The sequence below is a fragment of the Danio aesculapii genome, chromosome 2, assembly GCF_903798145.1.
Source record: "Danio aesculapii chromosome 2, fDanAes4.1, whole genome shotgun sequence".
In the NCBI taxonomy this organism is placed as follows: domain Eukaryota; kingdom Metazoa; phylum Chordata; class Actinopteri; order Cypriniformes; family Danionidae; genus Danio; species Danio aesculapii.
Genome location: NC_079436.1, coordinates 6448082 through 6465704, shown reverse-complemented (window position 1 = coordinate 6465704; position 17623 = coordinate 6448082). Strand labels below are relative to the sequence as shown.

The following is a 17623-nucleotide window of genomic DNA, read 5'->3' as shown; positions in this document are numbered from 1 at the left end:
TAGCAAGCATTAGTAATTTAATATTAGTAATTTAAACAAATTATTTTGATATCTGTCATGTATACAAACTCTTTAATAATATTTTATTTTGAAACTAACGCCGATAGGATTCTACTGTGCAAGTGTCATCTTGTGAGCACATGTGGAAATTCATTCAGGGAAAAGCCTTTATTTGTCATATACACTTCTAGATGTAGCGAAATTGGACCCCCGTGACCATACACAAGCATCCCACATTTCAGAGGAAGACAGATCTGACGAGAAGTAGCTTTTTGAAAGAGGAAATTAAATACATTAGAGAAGGAGGCGAAAAAAAAAGCCCCTCTCATATTATTCTTAAAGTAGGGCAGTGTGAGATCAGGGGGGAAAAAGCTCCAGGACAAGCACATAAACATAACATCGCAACAGGGGATGGGGATATAGTCTGATAAAGGCAGCAGCCATCTAGTCCTGCAGCCAGGGGGTGCTGGTCACAGCCCCGCCTACCCACACCGGTGGGTAAAAGCACACAAAGTCATGGTGTGTGTGTGTGTGTAAGCTTGTAGAGTCTCAACAGGTGTCCTTGGAACAGGGAGCAGGAATTCAGAGCATCTCGTTATCATGTTCTCCAGGGGAAATTGTTTGTCTCCAATCGAGGCTGTCTGGCAGGAGTCACAGAAAAGCTGAAAGAGAAGAAAAGGTTTTCAAATTGGGTCAATATCTGAAAATTTCGCAGATATCTAACGTCTGTCACAGGTCTCCAGGTCTGACCAAATCTCCTGTCGACCCAAATCTCCAAAGATCCTGTCGGCCAGCTTGTTGGGGTTTTGAGCCACACTGACCACTTTTGTCAATCATCGAAACCCCAGGGCACTGTCTAAGCTCATCAGCAGAAACCCTATTATCAAAGTTCCGAATAGATAGATATCTTCAATATCTTCCCAGGACAAAGCAGCCAGGCGCACAATGCGCCACTTCGCCCACCCGTCCATCGTGTATCCAGCCGCAAGCCTCACCGCAGGACGGTTGGGTTCCCCCGAACCCAGACTTCTTTGTCGATAAATGGTGTAAATTGCATACATTTGTTATTGAATGCATTGTGGGATTGAGTGCACTTCAGAACATCCACTATGGTTTCAGACACCACTAGAATTGGGTATGAATGCAATTTTGGGGTTATATTTATGGGCCAGGTTTATATTTAGAGTTTATTTAAGGGTGTAGGGGTGATTTTGGATACAGCCAGGGTCTGAAAAACTTTGGTATACTTCTATAAGTTCTTCTCTGAATTGGGCTACCTGGAACTTGACTTTAAATCCTGCTCTCCTACTTCGTGTCACTCCCATGATTTAAGAGTAAGGTCCACACATTTTTTAAACAGGCCATTTCTGAGTGGCTCATGAAAAGAAGCTTATGCAGCAGTTGCAAGAATTCGCATCTTTAGTGTTCTGCATGGGACAAACCAGGGTCTTGGGTTATTTTCAAGCAGCCTGGCTTGTATGCCTTGCTTCTTGCCTTTCATCTTAGAATCATTGTCATATGACTGACCTCAGCAATCCATGAAGTTAAACTGAAGGCCTATTTAGGATAACTGTTGATAAATGTTGTAACGCTTGTCTTTAAATCAACGGGATACACAAGAATAAAAATTTAAAAAATGGTTCAATTCTCTAGTTCCTGTTTTCAAATTTTATCATGGATTGATAAAGGATACTTTATGTATTATCTATCTGCTAAATGACTAAATGTAAATGTATTATAATTACACAGTTCTCTGAAAATGTCCTTACAATCAAACATAAAAACAAACAACATTCATACAATAACACAATACAAAAATGGTGAATCCCTGTGTGTGTGCATGTGTGTGTGTGTGTGTATGTGTGTCCAAAGTCCAAAAGTCCGTGGATGAGTGTACGTGCAAAATAGGTCACGCTCACCCCAAAGTTTGAGTCCGGATAATTGGAACCATGTCTTGTTGCTGTACATCAAAGGTCCTCCTAGGATAGTCTTTACTGTGGCTCTGCAAGACTAATGAGTCCTAAAAAGAGCAAAAAATCCACGCAAACAATTGTCCTTCGCCCACGAATCAACAAAAAAATGCAAGGTAGATTTGGCAAACTCCTACCCCATGTGCTCCTCTGGCTTCTTCAGATGTCACACTGAGCAGTGTCCATGTGCCCTCTATCTCCTCCTTGTGGTGTGTATGTTATGTAAATGTGTATATATTAAAAAAAAACGGCAACAGTTAGAACAGGAAATAGACTACAGACACATTCACTTCCCCTCATCACTTCAAAATAAAGAATGTAAAATAAGTCCATTACTCAATTATATATTTGGGCTACAAAAAACTAAGTGCGAGTATGCTTAACAACATGGCCTATTCACACATTTAATGAATTTTACAGTCAGCATAAACTCAATTATGTGGCAGCGCTACAATGTTTTAAAGTGGTTTCATAACCATGAATCCCAGGAAATGTTATTTCTGGCTTTGGCCCTGTGTGCTTAAAGTCAGTGTGAAATCAAAATTTGCTATGTGTATTTTCTTAGTGCACCTTTAAATTATTTTAGGTTTACAAGTAATTTGTGCAAGTTAATCACTGAAAAAAAGTTGTTTTCGTAATCTGACCATTTGCTTCCACAGTTGGAAGTACATAAACATACTGAAACAAAAGTACCAGCAACTTCTGGTTCACGCAGACTTTAATGATAGACATCTGTTGCTGGTGGAAAATGTCTGGTGAACAATCAAGGAAGACTGAAAATTACTTTGCATTGTTAATTGCATTGTTAATTACTCTGCATTGTTTGCAACAATTTTTGGGGGGGTTAATTAACTGCTTGTCAGATTCGGTATCTTTTCTCAAGTAGTATGTGTGTGTACAGAGATTTTTGATTTCTGCCTTCAGTCTTCTTGCATGACATTTCTTTTAGGAACTATTACTATTATCAGGACCATTCAGTCTGGGGTTCACCTAAATTCAAGGTTCCTGACAGCAAGAGACTGTATAACTGCTGACAGTACTCTGACAACATTGTTTTTCGTCTCCGTGCTTCATCCGTTTACCATCTGGAAAGTATTCATAGCGCTTCACTTTTTTTCAATTTTTTTTTAAGTTACAGCCTTATTACAAAATGGGTTAAATTCATTTATTTCCTCAAAGTTCTACACACAATACCCCATAATGACAATGTGAAAAAAAGTTTTTTTTTTCAATTGTTGCAAATTTATTAAAAATAAAAAACCTGAAAAATCACATGTAACTAAGTATTCACAGCATTAGCCATGAAGCTCTAAATTGAGCTCGGGTACATTCTGTTTCCACTGATCATTCTTGAGATGTTTCATAATTTTATTAATTCTTAATTGGAGTTCACCTGCGGTAAATTCAGTTGATTGGCCATGATTTGAAAAGGCATACGCCTGTCTATATAAGGTCCCAGGGCTGACAGTGTGTGTCAAAGCACAAACCAAGCATGAAGACAAAGGAATTGTCTGTGGACCTATGACACAGGATTGTCTCGAGGCACAAGGCTGGGGAAGGTTACAAAAAAATTTCTGTTGCTCTAAAAGTTCCAATGAACACAGTGGCCTCCATCATCTGTAAGTGTGAAGATGTTTGGAGCCACCAGGACTCTTCCAAGAGCTGGCCGGCCATCTAAGCTAAGTGATCGAGGGAGAAGGGCTTTAGTCAGGGAGGTGATCAATAACCCAATGGTCACTCTGTCTGAGCTCCAGAGTCCTTCTTTGAAGAGAGGAGAACCTTACAGAAGGACAACCATCTGTGCAGCAATCCACCAATCAGGCCTGTATGGTAGAGTGGCCAGACGGAAGTCACTCCCTGCCTGGAATTTAGCTAAAAGGCATCTGAAGGACTCTCAGACCATAAGAAACAAAGTTCTGATGAGTCTGGTCTGACTAAAATTGAACTCTTTGGAGTGAATGCCAAGCGTTACGTTTGTAGAAAACCAGGCACCACTTATCACCAGGCTAATACCGTCCCTACAGTAAAGCATGGTGGTGGCAGCATCATGCTGTGTGGATGTTTTTCAGCAGCAGGAACTGGATGACTAGTCAGGATAGAGGAAAAGATAAATGCAGCAATGTAAAGAGACATCCTGAATGAAAACCTGCAACAGAGTGCTCTTGAACTCAGACTGGGGCAACGGTTCACCTTCCAGCAGGACAATGACCCAAAGCACACCGCCAAAATATCAATGAAGTGGCTTCACACCAACTCGGTGAATGTCCTAGAGTAGCCCAGCCAGAGCCCACACCCAAATCCTATTGAACATCTCTGGAGAGATCTAATAATGGCTGTACACCATCGCTTCCCATCCAACTGATAGAGCTTGAGAGGTACTGCAAAGAGGAATGGGCAAAAATTCCCAAAGTCAGGAGTGCCAAGCTTGTGGCATCATATTCAAAAATACTTTGGCTGTAATTGCTGCCAAAGGTGCATCAACAAAGTATTGAGCAAAGGCTGTGAATACTTATGTACATGTGATTTTTCAGTTTTTTGTTTTTTTTTATAAATTTGCAACAACTTCTTTTTGAAAATCTCTGATCCATTTTGGAATACGGCTGTAACATAAAAAAAATGTGAAAGCGCTATGAATACTTTCCGGATGCACTGTAACTAACTTACTAACTAACTAACTAACTAACTAAACAAATAAACAAAATATTGTTTTGAATATTTTGCAAATATCTCCCTGCGTTCGCGTGGGTTTCCTCCGGGTCCTCCAGTTTCCCCCACAGTCCAAAGACATGCGGTACAGGTGAATTGGGTAAGTTAAACTGTCCGCAGTTTATGTGTGTGAATGAGTGTGTATGGATGTTTCCCAGAGATGGGTTGCATGTGCTGGATAAGTTGGAGGTTTATTCCACTGTGGCGACCCCGGATTAATAAAGGGACTAAGCCGAAAAGAAAATGAATGAATGAATGAATTTTGCAAATATTGTGTGACACACGTTCAGTACTAATCCACACAGTGGCAAAAGCTGAACTATTTTGAAACCTGACCACTGCACATGTGTAGGAACAGCTGACGGTGGCCATAGCAACAAAAAACGGCTCACGGATCGCGAGCTCACAAATACATTCAAATCCGTAAAGAAAGCGCCACTCGCCACATTTTTAACATATGGATTTAGATGCAATATGACAATATAAAGAGTTAACCAGATAGACTACAAGCCACGTGGAATGGTTACAAGTAACAAAACACAATTAAATACATAATTTGCAAACTGGAGAAAACAGGAGGCAATCATTTTAATCGCACTTACTTACACTTGTGAACTGGAGGTAGAAAAAGATCCATGAACTGTACTGATAAAGCTCCTGTCAAGCTCTGACAAAGTCCCATACATCAACAATCTTTTCTGAACCTTCCTTTAACAAACGGCTGACGAATCCCGCGTTGTATTCGTGTAGATTGCTGTAGCACTCGTCAGAAAAATCACACCGGCGATTCATTTGAACCATTCTTTTATGAATGAATCAATAGTTTTATACACAGCACACTTTCAGATTTAAGCCTTAGCTGGATAGCTTATTTCTCTTCACTTAGAGCTGTTACACACTTCGTGGGAGGTCATTTTCAAAAACCCTTAAAGGGGGCTAAAGTAAATACATTAACTAATGAAACCTTATTGTAAAGTGTGACCTCTATTTCTTTTCTTATTTTTATTTTATTTGCTGATGCAGCTGTTTTGCTTTTTTCATTATAATGGTAACTCCACCTCTGTTAATTATTCTGCCCTTTTTTAAAACCTGGAGGGGGCAATATTTCAGTTGCTCAAAACATAAATAAATTTTCATTGTATATTAATACTAAAATAAAATCATTTTGCTAAATATAAAATGCTTTTTATAATCATTCATATACCGCATGCCTTTGGACTCTGGGGGAAACTGGAGCACCCGGAGGAAACTCAAGCAAACACTGGAACTCCACACAGAAATGCCAACTGAAGATGGGACTCGAACCAGTGACCTTCTTGCTGTAAGGCGACAGTGCTAACTGAGCCACCATGTCACATGCATTTTATAGTGTTAATATAATAACGATGCACGCATATTCATTATCTTGGACAGCCAATTCAAAGGATTGAATCTATCTAATATGACATTTGACAGGCTTCAGGAACTTCAGATTTCATTTCAAACTTGCAGAGGACAGGCCTATGAGAAGTGCTAAATTGACAGGAAAACACCAAGGCAATTAAAAAAAAATCCAAGCGCTTACCTTTGTTTGTGCCTTGTGGAGCACATTCAATGATTCTTCCCTTGCAAAAAAAAACTGCAGTAAACTGAAGTAAAGCTGCAGTACAACTGCAGCACAACAGCAGTATATAGAAGTATAATTGCAGTAAAACTAAGTACAATTGCAAAATTGCAATGCAAGGAAGTATAAACACAGTTCAAATACAGTATAATAAAGTTCAATAGCAGTATAAGTCACAGTAAACTGGAGTAAAAACAAGTAAACTCTGTCTTTACTGCATTTGTGCTGCTGTAGTCTAATATAGCAATGGTGTTGTAAGAACTGTTCTGCACTTGTGTTCCAAGAAGTTTGTTTTTTAACTTCTTCCAACAATATTTTGTCCTTTTTTCAGGGATGTTTTTTGGATTAAAGTAATTTTCTAGTCTAGTTTATAGTTCTAGTAGTTTCTAGTTTATTTGCAAAAATGAATAATGAAAAAAATAACTGCAATGAACTGAACAGTCCAACAGAAACTATAACACAATAAAGTTCAACAGCAGTAGAATCAGCAGTACAACTGAAGTAACATTAAATAAACTGATAGTTTTAAATAACCTCAGTTTTAGTTAACTTCTGAAAGGTGCAGTTTTTTTGACACTGCGATAAGTATATTGCAGTACTACTGCAATACAACTGAATTCCTACAATACAACCAACTGCAGTACAACTACGGCAATTCAACTAAATTATTACTACAGTACAGCTGCAGTACAACTATTGCAATAGTACTGAAGTGATTCTACTACTATAATGAAGTACAACTACTGCAAAACAACTGAAGTACTACTACAGTACAACTGCTATACCGCTATTGCAATACAACTGAAGTACTTCTACAATACAACTGCAGTACAGCTACTACTTTTCCTTCTCAGTGGACAATGGTTTCCAAATAAGGTTTCAGTACTTAAGTTGTATTGCTAAAGTACTACCACAGTATATTGTATTGCACTTTTCAGATGTACAACTAACTACAGAAATGCATCTACAATATTGCCATACATATTAAAACTAAAGTGCACTTATAATACTTATGTACCTTAGTGCAATAAATTACTTAACATGTATTGCAGTAGCAGTACTGCATTATAGTACTAGTATCACTTCAGTACTATTGCAGTAGTTGTACTGCAGCTGTACTGCAGTAATTTTTGTAAGGGTTGTGATAGCAGAAGCAGGAAAGGTATCAAATGATCCTGTTGGCTACTTTGATAATGTGCAGAAACTCTTCACATTCTTTTTCAGGATCTACACAGTAATGGAGCGTCTTGGTAAAGCATTTCCAATTCACATTGAAGTCCTGAAGTGAGGTAGGGTGGGAAAGCAGGCTGCAAAGCATTACAGCTGTCCTATACCAAGTGAAGGAGATCAGAGATGTTCTCATTGAAGGAAGATGGCAAACTGTGAATCATCCCATTGCCAAGTAGGCCCTGTCAGAAGTGGCTTCATTCAGGTTTTTGATATGTACTGTTGTATGGTTTGTCATCCTAACAAATATTCACATGGTGAACAAGATGCTGCAGTCTAAATCAATGCAAATGGATGTTCTTCTTTGGATTTATTGAAAGTGCAAACATTCTCTCTCAAAATACAGAGAGTCAAGATTTGCAGATGCTTAATCAACTGCAGAGGAACTCTTTGAGACCCTAAACATAGAACTCATATAGGCTCATTCTGAAAACGTAGCCCTATATGCATTTCTGGAGATTGTGAATTATGTAGCCAGAGCTATGTATGGCTGCATTTCATCTTTAAAATGAACACTACAGGCAGTATGACGCCGTTCCGAACGTTCCTGGATGGCTTTTCCGCTGTTACCAGTTTGTTTGGTAGCTCAGCATGTACGTCGGCAGACTTGAGACACAGAGCATAGTTGAGGCAGACTAGGGGGTTTGAGTCCAGTGAAGAACGGTTCCAGAAAAAAGGTAATAAAAAAACTAAAGCTAAAAATAAAATAAACAAGTAAATATCAGGGTAAGAATGTGGTAAACTCTGAAAACGTGGTAGCTTTTCTTGTTCCTGATTTCTTTTTAAAACACTGCGGTTGGATTTAGGGAAGGAGGTGGGCGGGTCAATCAGTGCTTTTTAAAACACTATTGGTTGGGTTTAGGGAAGGGGGAGGGTGGGATGATCAGTCAGTTGGTCAATCAGTAAATTAGTCAGTCAACATCGGCCTCTGGTGGATTTACGTGAGAACAGCAGGCGCAAATGGCCTTGCAAAGAAAATTTGAGATCTGAAAATACGTACAGTACGTATTTTGCTCTCTCTAAAAATGTATATAGGGGTATGTAATCAGAATGAGCCTGGGTTGGCCTGAGCTTATGGTAAAGCGAATGGGGAACATGAAAAGCCATTTTACCTATGAGGTTGCTGCTTAGTCCATCAGCGATGCTCTCTCAAAAAGCTTGAGGAAATGTTTTTCTACAACATTGTGGTCTCAACATCAGGCATCACTTCAAGAGAGATTTGACATTTTCAGTCAAGTCAAAGAAAGATATGGAGTGCTCCTTGATTTCAGCCAAGTTGAAAAGATATCAAAAGAGACTTACAGAAACACTGCATTGGGGAAGAAATAACTCACACAGGGAGAAGCCAGTTCTGATATTGATGGTCAAGAGCTGAATGATGAAATTGTAATCCTCCCAGTTACCAATCTATACGCTCAATTTATGGCACAAGAGTGCTTGAGTGGATTGGCAATAATGAGAATCAACTCTAAATTTGCAAAGACATTATCATATGATGAGCTAATTGATGTCTTGGCTGTCAGAAAAAGCAGGACTGCATTTGAGCCTGACGGGGCCTGACATTTTTTGCCCCTAGGGCGGGGCTTCGGGCCAATTTTCATGTCATGGCTAGCACGCATATCAGGCTTCGAGCCTGCATTAGAAAACTTCAAAAAAAGTTTCATCAGATCTAATGCGTGCAGTCGGGAAGCGCCAGTGATGTCTCGCGCATAGAGATTTCCAGCCACGTACAATAGAGAACCTTTCAAGAGTTCACACTTAGATATTGTTTGACAACTGTTAGCAAGTTTGGCATGCTGTCCCGGGAGAGAACCCTGAGCTCGGAGATAGGTGAGCCCAGGGCTCCCGCCTGGTCCATAGAGCATATGAGGGGAGTACGAGTTTAGGTGGTTCTCGAGAGCTCCCCGTGGTAAAAGAAAAAAGGAGGAGAAGGGGTGGATGGGGGGTTTCTTCGGAAAACGAAGATAAGAGAGTAGTTCTAGCTAGGCTACTTATAGTGAGTTGGGGTTAATCTGATTGGCTAACTAGTGAATGTAGATGAGTGGCCAGCTGCAGTCAATTATATCACGTGCTCCTCTCGAAATTAGTTTGAAAACTTCACAAAGAGAAAAATTGGCAATGGCGAACTTAAAACTGTGAAAAAGCGCTTGAGGAAAGACAAACGTCTGGTCAACTTTTCAAATAGTGACAACTTTAAATGATGAGCCAACTGTTTACGCACAATGCACAACTTGTAAGTCCAGCGGCACCTGCAGGATTTTATTCCAATTATGCACAAATCTAGCACCGCCCTGCCTCATCGTCCCTTAATCTTATTTCAATCTCAAGAAACACTGATGTTTGCTGTCAAAGGCTAAAATTTTTAAGGGTATTCGTTATGACATAATTTGTTTCCTTTTTAATGTTAATATATTTTCTTTGAAATCTAAATTAAATTAAAGCACATCAGCACCAAGGAAAAATCAGACGCTCAAGGCGTAATCTTTACAATTATGACATCATAAAAAATTTGCAAATATATGACTGAGTATTGATCCGAAATATACTGAGTATTGATTGAAAAATATAAAGCATTAATTAAATCCTTATTTTCCACTAATCGAAACAAATCATCTACCTGCACAGTTGAGTAGTGGACTGGCTCAAACAAAAAGTAGTATATTTTTCTTGGAAAAATTTCATTCATTCATTTTCTTTTTGGCTTAGTCCCTTTATTAATCCAGGGTCGGCACAGCGGAATAACCGCCAATTTATCCAGCATGTTTTTACGCAGTGGATGCCCTTCCAGCCACAACCCATCACTGGGAGACATCCATACACACTCATTCATACACTACAAACAATTTAGCCTACCCAATTCCCCTATACCGCATGTCTTTGGACTGTGGGGGAAACCGAAGCACCCAAAGGAAACCCACGCGAATGCGGGGAGAACATGCAAACTCCACACAGAAACGCCAACTGACCCAGCCGAGGCTCGAACCAGCGACCTTCTTGCTGTGAGGCGACAGCACTACCTGCTGCGCCACCCCTTGGAAAAAATATCTTTTTAAAATGAATTTCATATACTTTGTCTCTTAGTTTTAATATATAATTTTGTTGGTCAGTAATCTACTAGATAAAATAGAAGAACGAATAACATTTGAGGTGAAGTGCTTCAAAACAAGTCTTCTATATACTTCAGCGCCAAAACACAAACTGGATTGTCAAATAAAATAATAATCTAGCCTAAATAAAATATAAAAATTTCAATAGTTTAAAACACCTTGAATGGAAGCAGTTCCATGCGAGGAGGCTGCGCAGCTAGCGGATCTGAATTGTCAGATGAAAGAGACAGGCTGGGCCTGGATTTTTCCAGGCTCAGGTGCTGATGAGAATGCAGTCTCCACCCTGTGCGGTGGATCAGTATTTGTTCCATTAGTTTTAGGCCTCTTGGCAAATGTTTCAATTAAGTTTAGCTGTTTTAAAGAACGTTTACTCATATTGAACCTTGTTTTAAACAATAGCTATCTGAATTGTAATTTTTACTGTGTGGAAAAACCGCCAGCAAAGCTAAAGTCAATTTCTTTACCCATGTTTCACCATGCAAGTACATACATGCTTTAAAACGCACATCTTTATTTGTTGTCATTCTTTCTTGCTTTGTCAATATATTATAGTGTATACTGTTTAATGGTGTATACTGTGGTGGTCATGGAGGAGTGGAGAACATGAGACTGATTCCTGTGACGCTCCAGAGACAGACGAGTCTTCGCTGAGGCCAGCTTCCAGCCTCCGCCGCTGAGACTGCAGCTCTGCACAAGACGTTTGGCCAGCGGAGAAATTAAAATGGTCGTGCCCAACTGAGCCTGGTTTCTCTCAAGGTTTTTTTTTCTTCACTTCCGCCATTAGTGAAGTTTTTTTCCCTCTCCGCTGTTGCCACTAACTTGCATGGTTTGGGATCTATAGAGCTGCGCATCACTGGATTTGCTCTTCAGTATTTGGACTCTCAGTAGTGATTATTAAACCACACTGAACTGAGCTCAACTGAACTGAACTTAAACACTACAAACTGAACTACACTGTTCCTATTTACTATGACCCTTTATGTGAAGCTGCTTTGACACAATCTACATTGTATAAGCGCTATACAGATAAAGGTGAATTGGATTGAATTGAATTAATAATCAATTTAAATTATGTAAATAATAAATAAGTAAATACATAAAAAGCAACATTAATTCCTGCCCTCTCATGGTAGGTACGCGCAGTGCGTACAGCCGTACGACTGAGGGTGCCACTGAATTAAATTAAGTAAACTCACTGTGGACAACATACTCCTTAAATATATCAATGTCACTTAAAATAAAACTTTAATTTAAAAAATAAAAATAAAAAATGAAACGAAAAAACATCAACTTTCTATTAAATACAAATCTGGTCTATTTTAATGGCTGTAACCAAGCTGGTTGGCAGGAAAATAACGAGCTTCGGGTCGGACTGGGCCAAAAATTTTGATGAGCTGTTGGACAAGGGCCGGGCTACAGCCTGTGCGTCATATTTCCAAAATGCAAATAAAAATAGGTGGATGGAAACTTAGTTATTGTCTGATGTCAGGAAAGGTGTGAGCAGGACAATTCGTGTTACACTTTTGCTGATATTAATTTCTGTGAGGACCAAAATGCAGAATGAGTAAGCCAATGCAGACACCATGTGTGTTCTCACCTCATTACATTTGCTGCCACAAGACACATGTGTAGTTGTTGCTATGACAGCCACATTAGGAGAGAGAGAGAGCCCACAAGGGAGAGGTACAGTGTCAGATCTGCTATATGTCGTCAGCAGCAGAAGATCATGCATATTTCATATTTCCTTCATACATCCCTTTGAAAACTAACAAAACAAACCAATGCCATGTGATGTGTGTAGTGTAGTGGGGTGTTTATCCCAAAGGTGTAAAGCACACAACACAAATTATCAAGGGAGGTGAGTTTTATGCTAAACCTGTGCTTAATTAATAGATACATTTGAAATCCAAGATGTCATAACTTCCTAAGCATTCATTCATTCATTTTGGCTTATTCCCTTTATTAATCAGGGGTTGCCATAGTGGAATGAACTGCCAACTTATCCAGCATATGTTTTAAGCAACGGATGCCCTTCCAAGTGCAACCCATCACTGGGAAACACCCATACACTCTCATTCTCACACATACACTAAGGACAATTTAGCTTACGAAATTCACCTACAGCGCATGTCCTTGGATTGTGAGGGAAATCAGAGCACCCGGAGGAAACCCACATGAATGAGGAGAACATGCGAACTCCACACAGAAATGTCAACTGACCCAGCCGAGGCTCGAACCAGTGACCTTCTTGCTGTGAGGCGACAGCGCTACACACTGCGCCCCTGCACCACCCTCTTCCTAAGTATAATAATAGTAATAATAATAATAATTAATAATAATAATGTTTTATATAAGTTCAGTAAGAAAGAAGTTTCAAATTATTTTAAAATTATCACCTGGAAGCAACAGGGGGCTGAGAGCAGATCTCGATCATCAGCTGAAGTTCCCACAGCAAACTGCTGTAACCTCCCTTCGGCCAGATATTTTGCTCTGTTCCACCGATGCAAAAATCATGGTCAAGCTAGCAGTGCTATGGGAAGACGGGTTGGAGGCTGCGTTTGAGAGGAAGAAGGAGAGATATGCAGTCCTTGCAGACACGTGTAATGAAGCAGGGTGGTGCACGTTCATCTATGCAGTGGAAATTGGCTGCCGAGGCTTCTCTGGAACCTCTACCCAACGGCTCCTGAAGTCAAAATATCAAGGCCACTAAAAGAGCTGGCAGAGGAGGCAGAAAAAGGGAACTTCTGGCTATGGCTTCGGAGGAAAGACAAGTCATGGGCAGTGGAGGATCCTAGGGTTGGCTGCAGGGGGTGTTAGGGAGACATCCCTACCATTGTTCCACCACCCGGAGATGTTCTGGGATTAAAGGGGTGAAACATCATTGATGGGTGGCTCCCGGCTGATGACCCTGCAGCCAGCCTAAATGGCACTGAACTGCCAACTATTCCAGCCTATTTGTTACGCAGCTGATGCCCTTCCGGCCCCTACCCAGTACTGGGAAACACCCAAACACTCTCACGTTCACGTATGCACTCATACAGTATGGCCAATTTAGCTGTCAAGTCTTTAGACAGTAGAGGAAACTGCACCACCCAGAAGAAACACATGCAAACTCCACACAGAAATGCCAACTTGCCCAGCTGACTCAAACTAGCAACCTTCTTGCTGTGAGGCAACAGTGCTAACCACTGAGCCACCGTGCCACCCTATGCATAAAATTACAAGGAAATTTGCAAATAAAGAGTCGAGAAAGCTGTCAATAAGGACATATAAACCATGTGTATATAAATCTTGTGTCGTTGTTGAGTGTGTGGTAAAATGTGACTAGGCTTCTGCAAAAAGTTGAGTAAACTATATGGAAAAGGTCTTGTTGTGGCTTTCTCTGCCTGTGTTCCATCAAATTATTACAAAACCAATTGCAAAATGACTTATGCCAGATGTAGAGAATTTGATCTGGATGTGAAAACAGACAACAGAGCACATCCTTCAACTCCCACCAACAATCTCATCCATAGAGACTGGTTGCCGGCAATGAAACACAGATCTTGGCTCGCAGCCACTGCCACCATTTCACGTTTTTTAATAAAGACCTAGCATTTCATACAGTCAAGGCCAACCTATTTCAATACAGGGTCCTAAAGCAAAGCTTGCTGTTTTAGATAGTAGAGATTTGGGTGTCATTTTAGCAAATTGTCTATGAAAACCAATTCTGTATTTTATGGGAAGTATTTGCTCTGCAGGACTTGCTCAAAGGCTTATAGAGACCCACAAGCACAATTATTGAGTCACCTTGGGGTATAATATTAATGCAAAGAGCCAGCTTATTTCCTGGCTAAAACTGTCCATTAAATGTCCAGCAATTTTACAGAGAAGTGCGAAGTCTACATTATACTACTGCGGACCAATTAGTTGTTCTTTTATAGAAAGTCTGCATTTCTTGCAGAGCAAGTGGAAAAAATTGTATGTGACTAGTTTAAACGGTTAAATGGACAGCAAGAAGGTCACTCCCTGCAAGCACACAGTGTCATAAAACGTTAATATTATGTTAGATTTAGGTTGTGGCGTCAGGTGACCAAAATTATAGTCAGCATCTAAGGACAATGCCAAGCTAATTTCACCAAGTAGGACATGTTCCTGGATTAACATCTATGTTGATCCTGAAACAACATTCCAATCATGTACTGCAAAGTTTCTTATAGTAAGTTAAATGTCTGTTGAAGGAGCAGTATTAACAGGTATTAAGCAGACAGTCAACTAATTCTCAAATGGACCATCAAAATAAAGAGTTACTCATTTCTGAACAAAAATTATGTTCCAGGATCAACAATGATGATAATACAGGATCGCATCGTAACTGGCAAAATCATGATGTGCTAATGAATGACAACATTATTTTGATGTCCAATAACGACTTCAAATGACATTGACAATATGTCATATTGACTGTGTAATGAATATGGCCGATAAAACATAATTATTTTGCTTTTATTCAACAAAGAATACACCGTCAACTTCTCCTACCCAGAAAAGACTAGATGATCAATGTGTAATGCGACTCCAAGGTATTTACGACACAAAGGAATGCGCTCAGAAATGGATACACAGAGACCTAGTCAAACTTCCATAAGTTCCTTGCTTAAGACTCATACTTTTAATGTAAACCTTCATTCTTTCTTTAAGTGTAATCAGGTGTTTTGCAACAAGTCTCTTGCTCATTTATTAATATTATGGTTTTAGTACTTCTGCGATCAATGTTTAACTCTACCACAGCTAAACAAGATCATAGATGGTTCATGTTTGATGTCCCTGCAAAGCTAATTTGGTGTACTGAACGATTGTGTTTCTTTCAGATCCAGCTGCTCAACCTCTTTGCATGGAACTGCTAACTTACCATTCAACAGCAACCTCCTGTTAGTTCTGCCAGTCCACAGGTAGCTACTGCTTGCTGCCCAGTTACAACAATAAATGATGTAGCACATATTCGTACATTTAAAATAGATTAGCTTAAATCGGTAACTGATTGCATTAGGATTGCGTTAAACGCACTGAAATGCAAAGTAGATTTAGACCACCCAGAGTCACGGTCGCTCCGCCAAGATCCATTTTTGGGAAACAATGAAAAATCCCTGATGATGTTTTGTTAAAGGGGTGGTCCACAGTGTATTTTTAAAGCTTGGTTGTGTTTATAAGATGCAAAGAAATGTTTGCTCATGCTTTATTTGTAGAAAATCACGTTATTTTTTTCATAAACTGTATCTTACATTGATTATATACAGCTACCCAGTTAACATGAAAACAACTGTCTTATTTCCTAGTTCCTCTGAAAGGCCTGCCCTCAAGAGGCTCTGATTAGTCAGCTAACATAATGTGCTGTGATTCGCAGATTGGCTCCACGTCACCACATCACATCCCTACAAGCACACGCTTTTGCACTGTGTTAACAGTCCAGTCAGAGCAGCTGTTGCTGCGTCAGCTGCCTGAATCAGACAGAAAAATAAAGAGCACACAGTTGAACCTCACACCTGCTCTCTAAAATAAAAGCTAATGTCTTTCACATATATTCGTAATAAGCATGTGTAAGTAATATGAAATGTCCTCATATCTTTTGCGAGTTTGTTATTTGAGATGTAGAATGCACGGAAAGCGGTCGCATAGAGAGACACTGAAAGTGTCCACATAGAGAGAAACTGCACGCGCTGCTGAAGATTGGGGGTGTTTACAGTGGTTTGACTGATAAATATGAATTTGTAGCTAAATTGTTAGCGGTGCCAAACAGCATTTCCCGTTGTTTACATCCTTGTTTACATCCTTGCTACAACATACTGTTAACACTAGAAACTATGCATGTAATTGATTTTAACAAGTAAAAATACTTACAATTTGCGGCTCACAATCCACAGCATTTGAGATCGATTCTGGAAGCTGTCCTTTGTCAAATGCTAGCTGTATATTTTTTTTATAATTTTCTGGAACATCATTAAAATTATGTTCTAGAGTTGTTATCACTTCTCTCTTCGTGCCGTGTTCATTGGAAGCCCAAATACAGAAACAGAACAAGCACTGTGGAAATCGCAGCGTTTGGACGGCATTTAAGCTTTCTCTGCTATAACACTGGCCACGCCCCTTTGCTGTGCAGGGTGTATGCGGTAGCTTTGCTAAGTTAACTCTGTAAAAGCTAATTTCTCCCTTTGCATTGAGCATATTACATTCAGAGATGTTGTTTATGTTCGCATAGCTACATTACACATGAACTTAAGTTTCAACTATAATATCGTAGTGGACCACCCCTTTAACTAGAATTTTGAGAGATACAGCAACTGACAGGATGGTCTGTTTTGTGTGACCTGCGTACTTTACTCCTCTGGCGAGGAAAAAAATTGTCACAAAGCATCTAACTTATCCCCTCCAGCACATCGAAGTGCTCAGTTACGTGCAGCAAATTTTTTTAATTGTGTGTAAAGGAAAGGCGCAGTCAATCTGTACAGCATTAAATCATTCCCACCAAGAAACAACAGGATGCAACAAGTATGGTTTTAAAGCAATAACTGATCATTGTAGTTTGCGGACAGCAAAATGTATGCTAAAGTCTAGAGAGGATACGCGGCCTGCCGAAGTGCGATATGCACGTCAATATAGCAGCATTTTTTTATGACACTGTATAACAATAATTAATATTTTTACAGTACTGTGATAGTTGGGTTTAGGGTTAAGGTAGGGGTAGACGGTAAAAACTAAAATTATTGGGTATTTAAATAGATAACATAAATAATACTTGGTATAACTACTGTTTTTAGGTTACTGTGACGGTTGGGTTTAGGGTTGGGGTGGAGGTAGACATTAAAAAATTACATTTATTGGGTATTTTAATAGATAAATAATACTCGGTACAACTACTGTATTTCCATTACTGTGAAGGTTGGGGTTGGGGTTGGGGTTAAGGTAGGGGTAGATCTTAAAAGCTAAAATTCATTGGGTTTTTAAATAGATAACATAAATAATGCTTGGTTTAC

At 39.6% G+C, this 17623-nt stretch overlaps 1 long non-coding RNA gene across 1 annotated transcript; it reads right to left on the bottom strand.

Moving 5' to 3' along the window:
- Window positions 1–395: 395 nt before the first annotated feature.
- LOC130235281 (uncharacterized) lies at window positions 396–2208 on the bottom strand. The gene is made up of 3 exons (XR_008838378.1): window positions 2108–2208; window positions 1920–2020; window positions 396–662 (listed from the first exon to the last, which is right to left on the bottom strand). It is a non-coding gene; the product is annotated as an uncharacterized LOC130235281 (long non-coding RNA).
- Between the last annotated feature and the right edge of the window lie 15415 nt (window positions 2209–17623).